Here is a 19605-nt window from a genome sequence, read left to right as displayed (position 1 = left end):
TGTATATACTTTTGACCCTATTGAATTTTTTTTTACAAATGCTAGCACACAGTACACCTGCTTTTTTTCATCTCAGAACTTGGAGATCATTCTATATAAGTATGTAAAGAGTTTCCTCATTCTTATTTATGGTTGCAAAGTATTCCATTTTATGGAAATATAATTTATTTAATCCATGCCCAATCAGTGAATATTTATGTTGTATTTTCAATATTTTGCTATCACAGACAGTCCTGTGACAAATAACTTTGTTCATATAACATTTGACATATGTCAATGTATCTTAAGGATAGATATATCTGATCTTTGAACAACATGGGTTTGAACTGTGTGAGTCCACTTATAGGCGGATTTTTTACAGTACAGCACTGTAAATGTATTTTCTCTTCTTTATGATCTTAATAACATTTTATTTTCTCTAGCTTACTTTTTTTTTAAGAGTTTATTTATTTATTTTTGAGAGAGTGAGCGAGCACAAGTACCAGCAGGGAGAGAGTCAGAGGGAGAAGCAGGCTCCCCACTGAGCAGGGAGCCCAATGCAGGACTCGATCCCAGGACCCTGAGATCATGCCCTGAGCCGAAGGTGGATGCTTAACCGACTGAGCCACCCAGGTGTCCCTCTAGCTTACTTTATTGTAAGGATATAGCATATAATACATATAAGATACAAAGCACGTTAATCGACTATGTCATCAGCAAGGTTTCTGGTCAACAGTCGGCTTAACAGTAGTTAAGTTTTAGGGAGTCAAAAGTTCTACACAGATTTTTGACCGCTTGGAGCTCGGTTCCCCAACCCCTGTGTTGTTTAACGGTCAGCTGTATTTAGAGGTGGAATTACTGGCTCAAAGGGTATGTACATCAGACGGATAATTAAACACTCTTCTAGTTCTGGTATTCTATGAGATTTTAATTGTGAATGAACAGCAAGAGATGAGAAGGTATCATTTTCTTGAAACATCTTAATCTTTAAAATTTATTTGAGAGAATGAGAGTGTGTGGGAGGGGCAGAGGGAGAAGGAGAGAGAATCTCAAGGAGACGCCCTGCCGAGTGCGGAGCCTGTCATAGGGCTCGACCCCATGACCCTGAGATCAAAACCTGAGCCAAAATCAAGAGTAAGACACTTAACCTACTGAGCCCCCCAGGCACCCCTGAAACATCTTCATTTTTATCTCTTGTTATTCGGAAACTACATCTTAAGTAAGGGCCAAGTATAGGCAACCTCACCAAAATGCTATTGAATTGCAGATTTGACAAGTCACCTACTACGTCACTATCCTGTAGATGTTTCTAGTGCTGTTAAGTCACCTACTACGTCACTGTCCTGTAGATGTTTCTAGTGCTGTTCAGTGTGCTACTACTCAGGAGTTAATTTGTAAGGTGAATGTTATAAATTCAGGACAAAGTGGGACTGGCTCCTAACTACTTTTACCAGTACTTATCACATAGAGGATTCAGTCCATCCATGTAGGAAATAAAAGTGGAAAAATCAAGAAAAAGAGCATAACTTAGATGTCTATTTGTGTGTGTCTTTCACTGGCTTCCCAGGTTTTTGACGATGGTGGAATGTGATGGTTTTGTGAAATGAGTGGTGCCACAACAATCAGATGTCTTTCTGAGGAGCTAGGGACCACAAAGCAGATCAGAATTCTGTCATCCCCTCGTACCTCTTGACCAGACCTACTAACCTTCCTTCCTTCCATTTCTCACCTCCATCATTCTCTCTCTAGGTGCCTTAAGCCATTCGTGAAATTTGTTCTGTAGATAGCTTTCAATCAGAGCCTCTATCTTCTTCATCTCTAAATTTCCTCTAGCCCCTGGGGTAGAGGGTATTTAATAAATACTCGTTGAATTGAGATTGGGTAGAAGTCAGAGTGATCTGGCCTCTATTTGGCTACCCTCTCAAGGTGCCATATCTTTCCTTTTCCCGGAATAGCGTGAACACCTTCCAACCCACTCCTCTGCACACCTAATACAATGCAGGAAGGGACAAAAGGCCAAGTAAACTGCCTTCAAGAAGGGTGTGTGTGTGTGGGTGTGTGTGTGTGTGTGTGTAAGTAAGTGTACACTCACATTCCTTTTGGCTCCCACTGCCATTCTTTGTGCTGCAGTTAAAAATTTGGACCTCACTTACTTAGCTACATGCTAGTGGTAGCTGTGGAGTTAGACATACTCACTCAGTAGGAATAACCCAGGAATATTCAGCTCAAAATAAACATGTATCTTTTTATTCCCGCAAATCTCATGTATATGAAATCATAAAGGGAAAAGGGAAAACTAGATGAATACAAACTCTGGCTTATAAATAAAGTTGTACATTTAGAAGAGACCATTGGATTAGTGTTGACTTTTCTAATTTTAGAATAAAGAACCTTGTCTATGGGCCATGCTTTAAGCACTTAGACACTCTGTGGGATAGGAGATCGCCCGGCTCCCTTGTGCACTATAACTCCTCAAGTTACACAGATAAGAGGATGACAGGGCCTCAACGTGCAGCTTAATCTGGTAGGTCCCATCTTTTCAAATATAAACTTTAATGCCAGGCTCCCAAGGAAGATTACTTTTGGGTAGCTTAAGGTAGATGCTTCACTAGGCTTCTTTCTGCCTGTTATTTAGACAACTTGTAAAAGGGCCATAAGCTTTCTAGCAACTAACCATGAAGAGAGTTTCCTTTATTATGGTTTCAGAAATACCACAGGGTGTATGGTGCTATGTTATAACCTAGAATTAAGGGGCAGAATTAATACCCCTTCCCTACTCTTAATAAACGAGGATGTAGGGGTGGGGGGATGGGTTAGCCTGGTGATGGGTATTAAAGAGGGCACATTCTGCGTGGAGCACTGGGTGTTATGCACAAACAATGAATCATGGAACACTACATCAAAAACTAATGATGTAATGTATGGTGATTAACATAACAATAAAAAGATGAAAAAAATAAACGAGGATGTAGAAAAGATGGGATAGGCAAAAACATAATGTATCATATTTCCATTTCAAGATGGTGGGTTTTTTTTTTTTTAAGATTTTATTTATTGAGAGAGAGCGCATGCATGCGTGAGTTGGGGGAGAGGGACAGAAGAAGAGGGAGAAGCAGACTTCCCGCCCACCAGGGAGCTGGACTCAGGGCTCCATCTCAGGACCCTGGGCTCATGTCCTAAGCTGAGGGCAGACGCTTAACCGACTGAGCCACTCAGGTGCCCCTCAAGATGGCGTTGTGAGCAAATCCCTTTTCCTTTCCAAAATCCTAGTAAAATGACTATAGAAATCTAAACATTTTTTCTTAAGTGTGACATTGTGATTTATAATAAATATATATTTGGTCTGCATCCCATTTCTGGCATAGAACTCCTAAAACCTTTGAGATTTCCTAATTGATGTGAGCTATAAAGGTGTCTTTTGTTATGTTATAATGAGGTGACTTTTTTTTTAGCAGTTTTTAATTTAGTTGGAAATCAAGAACATAAACCTGAGTCAATTAACCTTTTAAGTAAAGTGTATATTCTTAAAAAATGTATGAGACACTCAAGGGAAATGCAAACACAAACTGGATGCTTGAAGATATTAAAGAATTATTGTTAATTTTTCAGGTGAGTTAATGGTATTGTATTTTGTTTTGTTTCTTCTAAAGTCCCCCTCTTTTAGAGATACAGACATGCATACAAATAAAATGTTTTAATATCTGAAATTTGCATTAAAGTTAGGCTGGCCATGGGAATGAATGGGGTATAGACAAGACAAGGCTGGCCTTGAGTTGATAATTGTAGAAGTTGAGCAATGAGTACATTCGGTCTACTTTTGTATATATTTGAAAACTTTTATAATAAAGTATGTTATCTTATTTAGTTTTTCTTCAGTTGTAAAATCAAAACACTAAATATGCCTGGGGCCTCAATGATCCACCATACACTATATTATACTCTCTCCACCTTCATATCCTACCCAGTGAGCCTGCCTGCCCTTTCCTCCATGGCCTCTATCCAACTATAATGAGGTGACTTTTAGAAAGCCCCGACATCCTCTAAGGTTGGTTGCCAGTAAAGCCAACCAATGTGATTGGAGAATTGGAACTTTCAGTACCCAGCCTCCCAGGAGGAGAATAGGGCTGAAGATTGAGTTTAGTTACCAATGGCCAATAATTTAATCAACTGTGCCTATGTAATGTAAATAAGTAGACCAAATGTATTCATCGCTCAACTTCTACAATTATCAACTCAAGGCCAGCCTTGTCTTGTCTATACCCCATTCATTCCCATGGCCTGCCTAATTTTAATGCAAATTCAGATATTAAAACATTTTATTTGTATGCATGTCTGTATCTCTAAAAGAAGGGGACTTTAGAAGAAACAAAACAAAATACAATACCATTAACTCACCTGAAGAATTAACAATAATTCCTTAATATCTTCAAGCATCCAGTTTGTGTTTGCATTTCCCTTGAGTGTCTTATTTACATAGGCCTATGTATGTGCCTATGAATCTCCATTAAAAAAAAAAAAAAGCTTTCAGCTTGGGGAACCAGAACACTTCCGTGTACCACTGTGCCAAGTCCCAAACACCAGGATAGAAACTCCTTTGTTCAGGACCTTGCCCTCTCTTCATCAGGCTATTAATTCATACTGTTTAATATACTTTGTAATAAATCAGTAATCTATTGAGTAAGTGGGTTTCCTTAGTTCTGTGGGCTGCTCTGACAAATTGCTTGAACCCAAAGAGAAGGGGTTGTGGAGACTTCTGATTTTATATCCAGTCAGAAGTGCAGTGAGTCTGTAATTAGCATCTGAAGTGGAGGTCAGCCTTCTAGGACTCAGCCCTTAACCTGTGGACTCTGCTGCTGTCTCTGGATAGTGTCAGAATTCAGTTGAACTGTACGACACCAAGCTGGTCTTGGAGAATTTCTTGGTGGTGGGGAAACTACCCATAAAACGCAATTTTTATAATTAGAAGACAGGGAGAGAGAAGCCTGAAACTTTTGAGACATCTCAAAGAATATGGATGCAGATTGGAATCCAATTAAAGCAAATTACTGACCACCCGATTCAGCATAGGTGAAGGACGTCCCTGTGGGTGAAGTTAAGTGGCTGGGATTCGCTAGCTCACCCCGAACACTCCCAAAATGAGAACAGCAAAGGTTAGAAAGAAAGGTTAGCTATGGAGCAGGCGGTAAAAGACGAATCAAAGACAGAGAACCGAAGGTTAGAGACAACAGTAGATGAAGAAATAACAGTGTACTACGGCATTCCAGGGTCACTCTATTTGCGTACACCATCATGAGATTGGCGCTACAGGTAGCCCTAGCTTTGAGGAAACTAACTTGCCCTCTTAGCTACTATGCTATCACCTTAGTGAGCTCCTTGTAACAGTCCCAAAAACAATCCTATGAGGTAGCTACTTTTATTACTCTGATTTTTAGAGCTGAGGCACAGAGATATTAAGTAATTTGCCCAAGGGCCTATAACCAGTAGGTACAGTTTTACCAGTTAGAGAATGAATATACTGCCTGGCGTACTTGGAGAGCTGCCATAAAAAAGAAAGAGAAAATACCTTTTCTGCCCACAGCTTCCTACTTGTGGCTTTTTGTTTGCTTTTGGGGGATTGTTCAGGATCTCAGACAGACCTTCCAACCTCAGAAATGCAGGAGTTAATGGTTAGGGACAGACCCTGGGAGCAAATCTTACTTTCATTAATCATGTTGGGAAATATATCCAACAATTTCTTCATACAATAGTTTGGTTTTTTTGTTCATGCATTTCCTACTTGAGGTCTGTCTTCCTGGTAGTTGAGTTATTGTAGTTCATACCTAGTCTAGAAAAGTAAGACTACAGGAGATGTATACATTCCCCTTCATCTGGAACTCAGAGATTTTATTTACATAGTAGGTAAAAAAACAAAAACAAAAACCCCTCAGATCCCAAAGATGAGCTGTTTGGTATTAAATTCAGTGTCAGCCCGGAAGTTTCTTTGATTATCAGGTGATAAATTTTAAGTGAGGCTAGGTTAGCTCTCTGCCCTTTTGGAATATCACAATAAACAAATGCTTTATTTTAGTTCGTGGCTGAATCTTGACTTCCTTTTTTTCTTTTTTCTTTTTTTAAGCTCTTACTTGTTAAACATCGAATCCTTAGATTCTGGGTACTGTATATCTATGTTGTACATCTCAATAATTCAGAACTATGGTTCTCAAAGTTTAGAGTGTGTAAGAATTGCCTATATAGCTTTATAAATAGCTAGATTCTGAGGCCCCTTCCCTGCAAGGAGATTCACTGGTCTGGAGTGGGGTCTGTAATTTTCATTTTTCACCAAGCATCTCAAGTGATTCTGATTCAAGCAGTCCTGGGACCACACTTTAAGAAATCCTTGAACTACGAAGTAATTAACATTTATTATTTACTATGTATGTTATTAATGTATCAGTCACTTTCATACGTATTTTTACATTTTGATGTTCAGAATATTGGGAGAATTTGTTTCCTAGTTTTAAAGGGATGTATTATCCCACAAAGTTTTAGTAACTTGTTCTGAGCTTCAAAGATGACATAGCCTTGGGGCGCCTGGGTGGCTCAGTTGTTAGGTGTCTGCCTTCAGCTCAGGTCATGATCCCAGGATCCTGGGATCGAGCCCCGCATCGGGCTCCTTGCTCGGCAGGAAGCCTGCTTCTCCCTCTCCCACTCCCCCTGCTTGTGTTCCCTCTCTCACTGTGTCTCTCTCTGTAAAAAAAAAAAAAAATCTTTAAAAAAAAAAAAAAAGATGACATAGCCTTATGACAGTCAGCAGTCTGACTCCTAGACCAGGAGGGCTCCTGCTCTCACTGTTTCTGCTTCAGCAAGGTATCTCTCAAAAGAGATGATTAAGATTGGTGGTTTGGAGGGCTACCTGGCTGGCTCAGTCAGAAGAGCATCTGACGCTTGGTCTTGGGGTTATGAGTTCGAGCCCCATATTGGGTGTAGAGGTTACTTAAATAAAACTTAAAAAAAAAAAAAAAAAGACTGGTGAATTGGAAAATGTTCCAGAGCGATATGAACAGTACGCTCTGAAATGTGTTTGATAAAGCCACTGAGATGTTAGAATGTCTAAAGCTTATCAATTAATATTCACAGCCTATCTAGAAAAGATAGGTATGCATTGTTTCTCATGAAAAATATCATGTACACCTAAAGTTTTCTAATTGAAATAGGCCCTAAAGATGAGTTATTTTCCTTACCGAGGAAACTGTGACCATAAAGATTAAATTACCTGATGTAATGGAAAAACCTGGGCTAGAAACCAAAATTTCCTCATTTTACTCTCTAACATTCTTTCAAATTGTGATCACAGTAAGGGCTAAGGGCAGCTGCGACCCTTATGCTGCCAGAGAATTATCCAAAGGACTGTGGAGTCAATGGTTAGGAGTAATGGCTCCTTGTGACAACATTGAGCATTTGAAAGTTTGCACAGAGGCATAATAATCAGAGGTGACCTGGTATCTCAAAGGAGTAGAATAAATGATGACATTTTTAGAAGTCTGAAAATATATAGTAGAATGGCATTTTGGGATTTTGTGAATTTGAACAGATTGCTGAAATGTGGCCTGGAGCTCGGGCCACATGGAGTGTTTTCTCACTTTAAAGAGCCATGTCGAAGTCGAGCTGTCAAGAATACTGCAGGTAGGGGTGCCTGGGTGGCTCAGTCAGTTAGGCGGCTGCCTTTGGCTCAGGTCATGATCCTGGCGTCCTGGGATCGAGCCCCCCGCATCAGGCTCCGTGCTCAGCAGGGAGCCTGCTTCTCCCTCTACCTCTGCCTGCTTGTCTGCCTACTTGTGATCTCTCTCTCTCTGTCAAATAAATTAATTAAATCTTAAAAAAAAAAAAAGGATAACCATTTTAGCCCAAATTGTATGCCACAGCACAGTAGAAAGCATCGGAAGACACACCTGCTCTGCAGGTAGGTAACAGCTAGATTTAGTTCCTCCTGGACAGCTTAGTGGGCAGGGACTTCAAGACTTGGCAGTGCCTTGGATAACTGGACATCAGTTTACCCCAAAAGTAGGGAATAGCCACATGTGCCTCCCCATAGAAATAGGTCCACATTTCTTCTAAGCCACTCTCCATTTCCTTATCTCAGCTTTCCTAGATTGCACCCAGAAAGCAAAATATCTGACTTTGTGCTAAGAGACAGGGACACAAGATAATTGGATGAAAGTACCATGATACAAGTAAAAGAAAGAGCACTAGACTTGAGGTCAGAATCTGGATTCTAATTTCAGACTGCCACTAGGCTGACTGCCACATGACCTTAGCTTGTCTGTTAACCTTGTATACCTCAGTTTTCCGTCTGTAAAATGAGTAGCCATTCCTGTTTAACCCAGGCCCATCTTTCAAATGCCATTAAGTTTGGAAACACACTACATTGTTGTAGCTCAGCAGAAAATAGCCTGAGAACATGCCACAAAAGTGAATGAGGTAATTACTGGGCCCAGACTTAGAATCACAAATACTGAATGCCTGAAAGGTATATTAGACTGCACATAGCCTTAACTTAAGGCTGACGATGCATTCTATAAACAAGATGTGAGTAGTTTTCTTCAGCCTCATTATTGAGCACTCACAGAGCATAATAATAACTCACTGATGCCGGAGGGGCGGTGGGTGGGAGGATGGGTTAAGTGGGTGATGGGGATTAAGAAGGGCCCTTGCTGTGATGAGCACTGGTGTCCTGTGTGGGTGTTGAGTTGCTGAATCGTGCATCCGAACTGGTATTACACAATATGTTAACTGAGTGGGATCTAAATTAAAATTTTAAAATAATAATAACTCAGTGAGGGGCGCCTGGGTGGCTCAGTCGGTTAAGCAGCTTGTCTTCGGGTCAGTTCATGATCCCAGGACCCTGGGATCAAGTCCCACATCCGGCTCCCCGCTCAGCAGGGAGTGTGCTTCTCCCTCTGCCTACCCTCCCCCCCTGCTCATTATTGTGCTCTCTCTCTCTCTTGCTCAAATAAATAAATAAACTCTTTAAATAATAACTCACTGAGTAATAATGCTTTTACATATGTTATATGGTCTTTTTTTCCCCTCAGTATTTCTTCCCATTCATTATTTCATTTGGATCATACAATGACCGTGAAGGAGAGAAAGACTGATGTTATCTGTTTCCCTGAGTTTTAGATAAGATACTGAAACTCAAAGATCAAAAGTAGTTCTCAAAGAGGTAGGGTGATTTTTGCCCTCCAGGGGACTTTTGGCAATGTCTGGAGACATTTTTAATTGTCACAACTGGGACGGTGCTACTGGCATTTGGCGGGTAAAGGCTACAGGTATTGTTAAATATACTACAATGGACAGGACAGCCCATACAACAACGAATTATTCAGCTTCAAATGTCAGTAATGCCAAAATTGAGAAACTCTGAGATAGGTGTTTTATCCATAAGAACACAAAGCAAAAGAGTGGGATGAACCAGAATCCAGATCTTAGACTCAGTCTAATGTCTTCTCCACTGTCCTCAAAACACTTGAGAATAAAGACTAGAGTCACATAAATTCTGGATTTTATTGCTACTGTTTTGAGGAGGTACAAGTAAGAAGTGGGGTTTGTTTATATCACTGTTGAAGGTTTCCATGGTACAGATTGCATAATCCAGTAAAAATCTACTAAGCACTTGCTGTGTGTCTCACAGTCTGCTGTTCTTGTCCTTCAGGGAGCTTAGTCTACCTTTATCATATTTTTCTATTTATTGAGTAAATACCAAATTTGAATCATTTATCCAGATACTTTTGAAATCTGGACACAGCCCCATTAGCAGTCTCTATACACAGTACCTACTGATAACCTAAAGACCCATAGAATTTTTATAGGAAATGTCACCAGGACACTCAGCTGGAAATTAGCAGAGCCAGGATTTGAATACCATTTGACTCCAAACTCATGCTCTTAGTTATATTCTGTAAGTTTAACTTTCACCTACAAAGGGTGCCATGGGATTTGAAAAGCTCTTACAATCCAGGATAGTTCTTGTAGAATATTCTTCAGTTTTGCCCCTCAAACCATTTTATAACCCAGAAATTAGAAGGTTCTTTTCCTTCTAAAGTTTTAACAGATACCTTTATGGTTTCTGGCAAATTAAAGGACTATAGCCCATGGTTCCATAAGGATTTTTTTTTTTCTGTGAATGCCTCACAGAAGAACTTGAGCAGAAGAGCAAATAAAGGCCACTCTATATAGCAACAAAAGTACTTAATTAAAAGATAAATCTGATCATATCACTTCCCTGCTTCTTACCCTTAAATAGCAGCCAGTTGCCCTTAGAATAAAATTTAGTCTCCTTAAAATGACTCTGTGTTCTATTCATACTGACTTTGAATGCCCTTGGTTCTTTTCTTGCCTAGGGATGCTGTTCCCTTACCTTTCTACCCAGCTCCAATAATTCATCGGTCTGTTTGAAGTTACCTCCTTAGGGGCACATGGGTGGCTCAGTCGTTAAGCGTCTGCCTTTGGCTCGGGTCATGATCTCAGGATCCTGGGATCGAGCCCCGCATCAGGCTCCTTTCACGGCGGGAAGCCTGCTTCTCCCTCTCCCACTCCACCCTACTTGTGTTCCCTCTCTCACTGTGTCTCTCTGTCAAATAAATAAATAAAATCTTAAAAAAAAAAAAAGAAGTTACCTCCTTAGAGTGCTTCTTTCTTTTTCCTCCCCCCCCCCATCTAAATTAGTTATTTTTCTGTTATTCTCTGCCACAGTACCACGTTTACTTCCTGGTACCACTTATCACGATTGGTAATTGTATATACTTACACATATTTATTTGTTTACATACTTAATGAGGGCTTCCTCTTCCTAGAATAAGCCCCACAAAGGCAAGAATCTTGCCTTTTTGCACCTGGCTCCTTGGAGATAGATATTGAAGAAACAATGTAAGCAAAGATACCAGACAGAAAAGCGTGGGGTTTGTCCAGTGCAGGTTTTGGCTATTGGACTCATTTGACTGGAACTCTAAGTATGTGCAGGCGGGAAGGTAGGTTGAGGCCTTTATTTTAGAGATCTGTGATCTCAGAACAAGGAAGTTAATAGACAAGGGAGAGATTGGTAAGCAGTGGTATTTTTTGAGCAGATAAGTAGAGCCATGCCTTCGGTAGGTTAATTTGTCTTCAGTGTATCACATGGGATAAATGGGGTGGAGGGTACTGTTAGGAAAACCCATGTTTGTAGGGACGCCTGGGTGGCTCTCCCCTCTCATGCTGTTTCTCTCTCTCTCTCTCTCTCTCAAATAAGTAAATAAGTAAAATCTTTAAAAAAAAAAAAAAAGGAAAACCCATGTTTGTACTAGAATTGCTGATGGCAAAAACCACAGGCAAACTGGGTGAACTTCTCATGTACTTGGGAATAGGAAAAGTGATCAAAACCGTGACCTTTAATGGACACAAAACTGACGTTGGGTAAATAGCAAGGCAAGTTTAACAGAGAATACGTCCTGGGTGGGGAGTGAGGATAGGTAAGTTCTAGCGAAGCTACCTCCACAGCTTTCTAGAATAACACTGGACAGATTGCTTAAGCTCCCTGTGCCTCTGGTTCTGAGAAGAGAGACTGTGGAGATAAAATAAGGTTAACAGAGTTGGGGGGCGCCTGGATGGCTCAGTCTGTTAAGCGTCTGCCTTCAGCTTAGGTCATAATCCCAGAGTCCTTCGTGATCCCAGAGCCTGGGGATCGAGTCCCACATCGGGCTCACTGCTCGGCCTGCTTCTCCCTCTCCCTCTGCAACTCCCCCTGCTTGTGCTCTCTCTGTCAAATAAATAAATAAAAATCTTACAAAAAAAAAAGGATAACAGAGCTGGGTTCATAGGAAGGAGGCGCCATTGCTTCGTCCCCCATCATTTGTTCAAGTCCCACACAGTTATTCATTCGGTAGATTGCACAGAATAAAATTATTTTCAGGTTGGGCTTATCCACAGTTTGGTCTGTTTTCTCTACTGTCCCTTTCTAGAAAGTGGCCCTAGAGACTTGATTCATATAAAGGATCTAGATTTGGCATTTCAGGTCACTTGGGGTCAACAATGTATTCCTTTCTTCCATATTTTTTTCCTTTTGTCCGTTTTTAAAACAGATCTGAGTTTTGTTTACAATCTCTTCACACTCGTCACCAAACAAATATTTCATAAAAGTATCTATGAAGGCAAATGAGGCCAGGACATGTAAATGTTAGATAATCCCAAGCACTTTGTGGTTTCATACTCTAGGTTTCCATGAAATGAATAAGTAGAACTAGATGAATTTGTAATTCCTTTCCAAGTCTTAAAAAGTTCAACTTGTCTATGTTACTTCTATATCAACTACGTTTTGCTACTTCTAATATAGAGCTATTGAATAATTTCTAAGCATATCCGTCAAATATTATAGAGCATTTCAGACTCACTAAGGTGGCAGAGAGAAAATTGAAGTTTGTCCAGTGTCTCATTAACAGATTAAGGAATTGATTTGTCTGTCTTATGTCTAAGTTGCCAGGAAAGAAATGCAGAGAAAAACAATTCATTTCGGCAAGCACTTACTACTGTGTGCAGGATGTTAGAAAATGTAGGTGATTCATCAATAAGTAAGACAGGGTCAGGGCATGCGGGGGGCTCAGATGGTTAAGCGTCTGCCTTCAGCTCAGGTCATGATCTCAGGATCCTGGGATGGAGCCCCACCTCCGTCTCCCTGCTCAGTGGGGAGTCTGCTTCTCCCTCTCCCTCTGCCTCTCCCCTCTTCTTGTGCTCTTGCTTGCTCGCTCTCAAATGAATAACATCTTAAAACTTAGAACTTACAATCCAGTAGTAAGGATCGGAATAGAGAAGCATTCTATTCTCGGGGAACCTGACCTGAAAAAATGTAGAATTAAGTTTTAGCTCTAGGTGAAACTTGACTAATCATATAATTCAGTGTTTATACAGTTAAGGAAAATGAAGCTATAAAATATAAATGCCCAATATAGCATTTATCACCTGTATCCCTTTCATGTTTAAACTTGTTCTCTTTCCTTTATATTTTGTTGCTTACATGGTAATAGCATTGTCCATTCATGTTTGCCCACAGGCATAAGTGATCTACAGATTGGACAATGGCATTTTAAAAATTAAGTTTGTTGGGGCACCTGGGTGGCTCAGTCGGTGAAGCATCTGCCTTCGGCTCAGGTCATGATCCCAGGGTCCTGGGATTGAGCCCCGCATCGGGCTCTCTGCTCAGCAGGGGAGTCTGCTTCTCCCTCTCCCTCTGCTGGCAGCTCCCCCTGCTTGTGCTCTCTCTCTCTCTCTGTCAAATAAATAAATAATCTTTTTAAAAAATTAAAGTTAAGTTTGTCTTTAGTGTGCTCTCTCTTGAAAATGATAGGCCTCCCTGCCTGGATAATTCTCCATGTGATGGGTTTCTCCAGGACCTGTCTTGCCCCATCAGGCTTCTTATCTACCTTGCTCAGTCTGAGCAGCTTAATGAGGTGGACTGGACACGTGGAAAGATGAAATTTATGATAGGGGTGACCTTGAACCCGCATCTGGAAACAAACTGTTTGTCTTAATCTGATTAGAATCAAATTACAAGTTTGCTGTCTTTTCTGTGGATAGTTAGAATGAACTCAGGGCAGCTCCTGAGTTACCCTCCGTTCTTACTAACATAGATATTCTTAGTCAGGAACTTCTCAGTGAAAGAGCTACTCTCACTAAATCATAGCTGCTCTTTTATTTTTCTAAAAACCTGTCAGTCCATGCCACATTTCTTGTTTGCCTAGATCACTGGCCACTCATAAATGAAGGCTCTTTAAGTTTTAAATGTAATTGTTTGAAGTAGTTTTCTCCTTTATGACTGTTGGCTACTTGTGGTGGAGCCCATCAGTCTGATAATATGAGTAAGTCAGTCACATAGACTCTGCTATTGTTTGAGGGTGTAGACCGTGCCTAGTTTGGTTTCTTTCCATGAAAAGTGCTTTCAGGGCATCGTGCTCAGACTGTCCAAAGCAGTGGAGCTCACTTTGGTAGATGGTGAAGAAAAAGAAAATAATATTGAAACCAGCAAATAATCACAACATTAATTCTTCACCAGTTCTATCAACATTTTCTCGTATCAGCCCCGCCATGGCCGTGAAGAAAAACAAGTGAGAATTCATTGTGGGAGTTATTTTTATTATCAACAAAGGCAAAAAGTTAGAAGGAAAACAGTGGCCTTTGTTTTACTGAAGAATTTTTTTTTTAAGATTTTTATTTATTTGTGAGAGAGAGAGAGAACGTGCTGGGAGAGGGGCAGAAGGAAGAGGGAGAGGCAGGCTCCCCAATGAGCAGGGAGCCAGACATGGGGTTCGATCCCAGAACCCCGGGATCATGACCTGAGCTGAAGGCAGATGCTTAACTGACTGAGCCACCCAGGCATTCCGAAGAATTTTGAAAAGGATAAAAATCTAAGTGTTTTTGTTTTTGTCATGGTAGTGGTAGTAGTGATGGTGGTGGGGTTCTGGCCATTAAAGTTCTGACTGTCTTTATAAACCTACAGTCATAGCAAGTGCCCTGTCATCTCCCATCACCTGCCAAAGTTAATTTGGGGGGAAGTGTGTGTGTGTGTGTGTGTGATTTTAGGGTCTTTTACACTTCTTTTTCTTATTGACTTGACCTATTTTCCCTCTACCTCTACTGCATCATTTTACTGACTTTACATCAATGGGGCAGAACTTCCTAAGTTTTTGACAATTCTGGCTGAGAACCGATGTAAGCCTAAACCTACTACCTTTTGTAAATACAATTGGTAACATTACGTATCTTTATGATCACTGTACCTCAAGAAAGACACAGGCCAAAGAAAGGCAGCTACAATATCCAGAGTTGTGTGGTTACATTCATACAATTATTATCAAATTTCTGCCAGTCAATTTGGAATACCAGAGTGAGGCCAGGGCAGAGGGGTTGAGTGGAACAACATCATAGCCTTCAAGGGGAAGGGTCTTCCCCCTATCTGTTCATCATATTATATTCCCCCTCCCATTTACCGGGAGCTACTACTTTCTATTTTTTATTTTTTTTCTAAACAACTCAAGTATATTGGGTTGGAATGCCAAGTGACGGAGGGACACCTAAGCCCTATTTTATTGATGCATTATATCTCTTCTTCATCTCCTTTACTGCCTCCCTCCCCAAAGGGCAATATAAGTGTGGAATTCATAAAGCCATCAAGAGAATTTTAAAGTTCACCTACAGGGACACTTGAAACAAGGCCAGAGCTATTTCTCAGAATATCTGCTGACCCTGCGCAGGTCATCAAAAGGCAGGATTAGTCCAGTTGAACTGGTTGCTTGATCATGAGAACATAGTCCATAAGCATGAATCCGTGTTTATGGTAGTATACTGTCTGTGACCTTGAATTTTCCCTATCTGTGCCTGCCTAAAGCTTATGTCACCAATAAAAGTAATGACTGCAGAGAGCAGAAGAGCAACCAGATAGATTTGCCTTTGTTTTTGTTTTTTGGTTTTTGTTTTTTAAAGATTTTATTTATCCGACAGAGAGAAACACAGCGAGAGAGGGAACACACAAGCAGGGGCAGTGAGAGAGGGAGAAGCAGACTCCCCGCTGAGCAGGGAGCCTGACGCGGGGGCTCGATCCCAGGACCCTGGGATCATGACCTGAGCCGAAGGCAAACGCTCAAGGACTGAGCCACCCAGGAACCCCCAGATTTGCCTTTGTTTAATGGTTTTACAAATCTAAAAAGGAACCTGACCTTAATCATTGTAAGAAGAAAAACTTTCTTCCTAATCTTCTTTATCAGGAAACACTGTAGGTAGTCTCCAAAAGAATTGTGTAAAGCTCTAGATTTTATCTGTCTGTGCTGGAGAAGAGGGACCACGTGGCAGATGTCTGACCACTTCTGTGTAGTCTTTTTGTGGGGGTCTAATCTCCATAGTTCCCATGGATTACTGTTTCTTATCCATCATTGTGCAACACCAGGAAAATAAAAAAGAATTGGATGTTTCGAATAAACTATTAAAAGTAAGGTCAGTGTTAAGACTCAGGATGGGCATCAGCATTCAGCCTTCTTGCCAATTTCCTAACTTCTGTTCATAAACTCATGTTTATTTTGGTAAAGATGCTAGACTGCAAACAATCCGGTCCTCTAGTTAAGCTTTATAGTGTGCCTGTGTTGGGAGGTGGGAGGTGGACAGGAATAGAGGAAACTTCTTTTTTGATGAGCCTCAGAAGTAAGCGGAGAAGGAATTAGACCCGTTAATACAGGGAACTTTGGGGACCTATTTGTATAAATGCTGCACAATTCTTACTAAGTGAGGGGAAGGAGGAGAGAGAATGAAATGCAAAGCTACATGGCATGCACTGAAGAATGTGCCATCCGTTTTCCAGATCTAATAGTGTTCAAGGCAAGAGAAACAACTTGACATGTAGCCGACGTAAGTACCCAACTGAAGATGAGATAAATTATTCCCTAGGAACCGAAGAGTGTAAAGCCTTCCTGAGAAATCAACTTCTTGGCTATTCTATGTGAACTAAATTCCATAGAAACTCAAGCTTGAGGGGCACCTGGGTGGCTCAGTCATTAAGCGTCTGCCTTCGGCTCAGGTCATTCATCCCAGGGTCCTGGGATCGACCCCCGTCTTGGGCTCCCTGCTCCACAGGAAGCCTGCTCCTCCCTCTCCCACTCCCCCTGCTTGTGCTCCCTCTCTTGCGTTCTCTCTGTCAAATAAATAAAATAAAATCTTTAAAAAAAAAGACCCTCATGCTTGATTTTTTTTTTTTTTTCTGTAGTCAATTCCTAGATTATTTCTCTTGTATTTCCAGGGAGTTTCCTATGCTAGAAGAAGGAGCTATTATGATCTAGAGCTGTCCTGAACTATCCATGTGAGTGTGGATAGCCACCTTGTGGTCTCAGGAGACAGGATAAGTGGAAAGGGCCCTGAAAATGGTCTTGGCTTGAAGACTTTGTGGGAGAGAAGCAAACAGCTAATATTTTGATTATGTCTTCTCCCACAGGGTTTATTCATTGGAATTTCCTTATCTAAGGTCTTTTATCCCCTCATATTCCACATAATGATAACACTACCATTTGCCGTGCACTCGGCTGGATGCTTCTTAAGCCTTTTATCTCCTTCATGCTCCCAGCATCCTCCATGATCTACTAGCTCCGGAGAGGGTGAGGGACTTTCCCAGGTTGTACAACTGGAGCACCTTCAAAAGTCCTCGACATGTTTTCCAGCTATGTTGTTGAGCTCCTCACTCCATTCTCCAATATAAAGGTGCTTCTCCAGTATGGGTCCCTCTTAAATTCTGTTAGAGAGAACGAGTTTGCCTTTGAACTGGCAAAAATGTAAATGAAAATACCATATTCCTAATTTTTCCACCTAGCTCTAAACTCAACTTGGTAACTAAATATTGGGGGTGGATTTTATTGGTAGATTGAAAGTCAGGAATCCTAAGATTTTTTTTGTTGTTGTTTTCCAGTTTTATCCCTGAGTGATATATTCAGATTTTTTTTGGTTCGTATTCTTCTTTATAAACAATTTGTAAATTTGATGAAGTAGAAGGCTAAGGATAAGAAGAGAAGTGAACAGTGGAGGTTTTAAACAAGAACAGGAAGATTAGCCTGGGATTAACATGTGCACATAGTTTGTCCTAAAACCAGAAATCCAGTGAATCAGTAAATATAAAAATGTTGCCGAGGTTCCACCTGTCACTCATCATTACTAACTTACAGGTTCCATTAATTGCAGTTGCTTTAAAAATCAAGAAACTTGATTCCATAAGAAGTATAGTACAGCTACTTTGTAGACCTTGACCCCAGTTCTTAGAGACAGTGACCTGGAGCTACGTTAGAGAAAACTCTTGGACAGCAGCAAGTGGTCAAAGTTGGCTGTGGAGTCTAGAGAGGCTTGAAAAGCAAAGACAAAAGACAAAAGAGCAGAGCTCATGGGGGCGCCTGGCTAACTTATTTCGCTGCATTTGCTTAGCTTAAAAACCATAATCTATCATCACTCAGATCCTGGGGATCTCTCCATTCTACCATGATTCTTTAACTGAAAACTGCTGCCCACTTACCATTTTTCCCATCATTAAAATTTTATGGGTGCTGTCGTGTTGATTATTTTTGTGTGTTGTTTTTTATTCTTTGCTATAAAAACTTTATGGACAAGGACCCTATTATATATGTCCTTTATGTCCATGGTATTAATAATGCCAGATTGTCAAGCTCTATAATTACGAAGTAATATAGTGTCTGGCATGAAAGTTATTTACATTCACAGTTGAACTTTGATTATCCCTAACTGATGCTTTGCCTTGTCCTTTGCTGGAAATTCAAGCCTATTTCTTGAGCTTGCTCTCATAGAATCATGAGATGGGAGTTTGAGAAGGGAAAAATAGATGGCTGAATAATTGTGCTTTTAAGTTATACATGACTCCTTGGATCTATATAGATTTCCTAACTAAGGTATGCCTCTTCTCCACCTCTTAGTAATGTTGCCATTTCACCCTGTTTGTTTCCTTCATCTCACTACTCATGGACCATGAAATCGTTCTGTTTACTTTACTTCCTTGTTTCTCTTTCCATGAGGTACCTTGTTTGTCTTCCTCACTGAATTACTAGCACTTAGCTCAGAGTTTGGCACATAGTAGGAGCTTGATAAATATTTATTGATTGAGTGAGAGGCACACTCAGGCTCATGAACATGAATACCTACTTGGAATTTTTTTTTTCTTTTTTAAGTAAACTGTACACCTAGCATGGAGTCCAACTCAGGGCTTGAACTCATGACCCTGAGATCAAGACCTGAGCTGAGATCAAGAGTCAGAAGCTTAACCAACTAGCCACCCAGGCACCCTCCCCTACTGGGAATTTCTAAAGCACTCTTTCCACCACAAACTGGAGTCAAAAGACACATAAAGAGAATCCACCAACACCTCTCTTTTCGGCTTCCCACTCCCCACTCCCCACCCCCACCCCAGCTACAGGAGTTTTTGCTCCTTGGTTTATGTCCCAGATGGACTTTTGCAATAAAGCAGTGATGTGGTAGTAAAGACACAAGGCTGAATATATCCAGTTGTCTGGACTTAATTTAATATAGAATATTCAATTTATACCTTGTTTTCAGTGTTCTTAGCGCTAATGCTGAGCTAGGACTGAAATTGTATCCTCTCAGCACACTGCTTGCCCAGGGCAGTAATAGACCTTCAATTCAAGTTTAGATTAGCCGTAGGCTGGTTGTCCTGTATGTGAAAATGTATTCTTAATATCTTGATTGAACACAGACCATCCAATTAGGTGAATTATTTGAAGCACTTGCATTTTATCTACTGACATTGACGATTAGAAAGCCTTAGAGCAGTTAAATTTCATTAATGGCATCAATTTGTCCACTATTACAAATTGTTTCCTGCAACCCAAAGAAACTACTTTTCTTCTCCTTATCTTAGATTTAAATTTGAACATACATTGAACATATCTATTAAAGGAACTACTTTGCAGAATAAGGCTTAGGTCTCTGAAACCCTAGATGCAAATCCCTTGTGCCACAATCTCCAAAGGTAATCCGTATTGGATGAAATCCCACATAAATAGTTATCAAGAATCAAGATTTTAGGGCGCCTGGGTGGCTCCGTTGGTTAAGCGACTGCCTTCGGCTCAG

At 40.6% G+C, this 19605-nt stretch overlaps 1 protein-coding gene across 3 annotated transcripts in view; it reads left to right on the top strand.

The window, feature by feature from the left end:
- The window catches only part of SLC31A1 (solute carrier family 31 member 1), a 36448-nt gene that overhangs the window by 8884 nt on the left and 7959 nt on the right, over nucleotides 1-19605 (top strand). Inside the window, exon 1 of one of the 3 annotated variants that reach the window (XM_073876523.1) lies at nucleotides 2382-2503. The exons of the other annotated variants lie outside the window; for them this stretch is intronic. The gene's annotated coding sequence lies outside the window, so the exon portion shown is untranslated. Of the gene's footprint in view, nucleotides 1-2381; nucleotides 2504-19605 lie in introns of those variants that run through there. 3 annotated transcript variants of the gene reach the window in all.

This window comes from Callorhinus ursinus, unplaced genomic scaffold, assembly GCF_003265705.2.
Source record: "Callorhinus ursinus isolate GAN/ISIS: 27379988/994484 unplaced genomic scaffold, GSC_fseal_2.0 scaffold24, whole genome shotgun sequence".
NCBI lineage: Eukaryota > Metazoa > Chordata > Mammalia > Carnivora > Otariidae > Callorhinus > Callorhinus ursinus.
The sequence above is the reverse complement of the archived record's forward strand: the minus strand, read 5'-3'. Positions and strand labels throughout refer to the sequence as shown.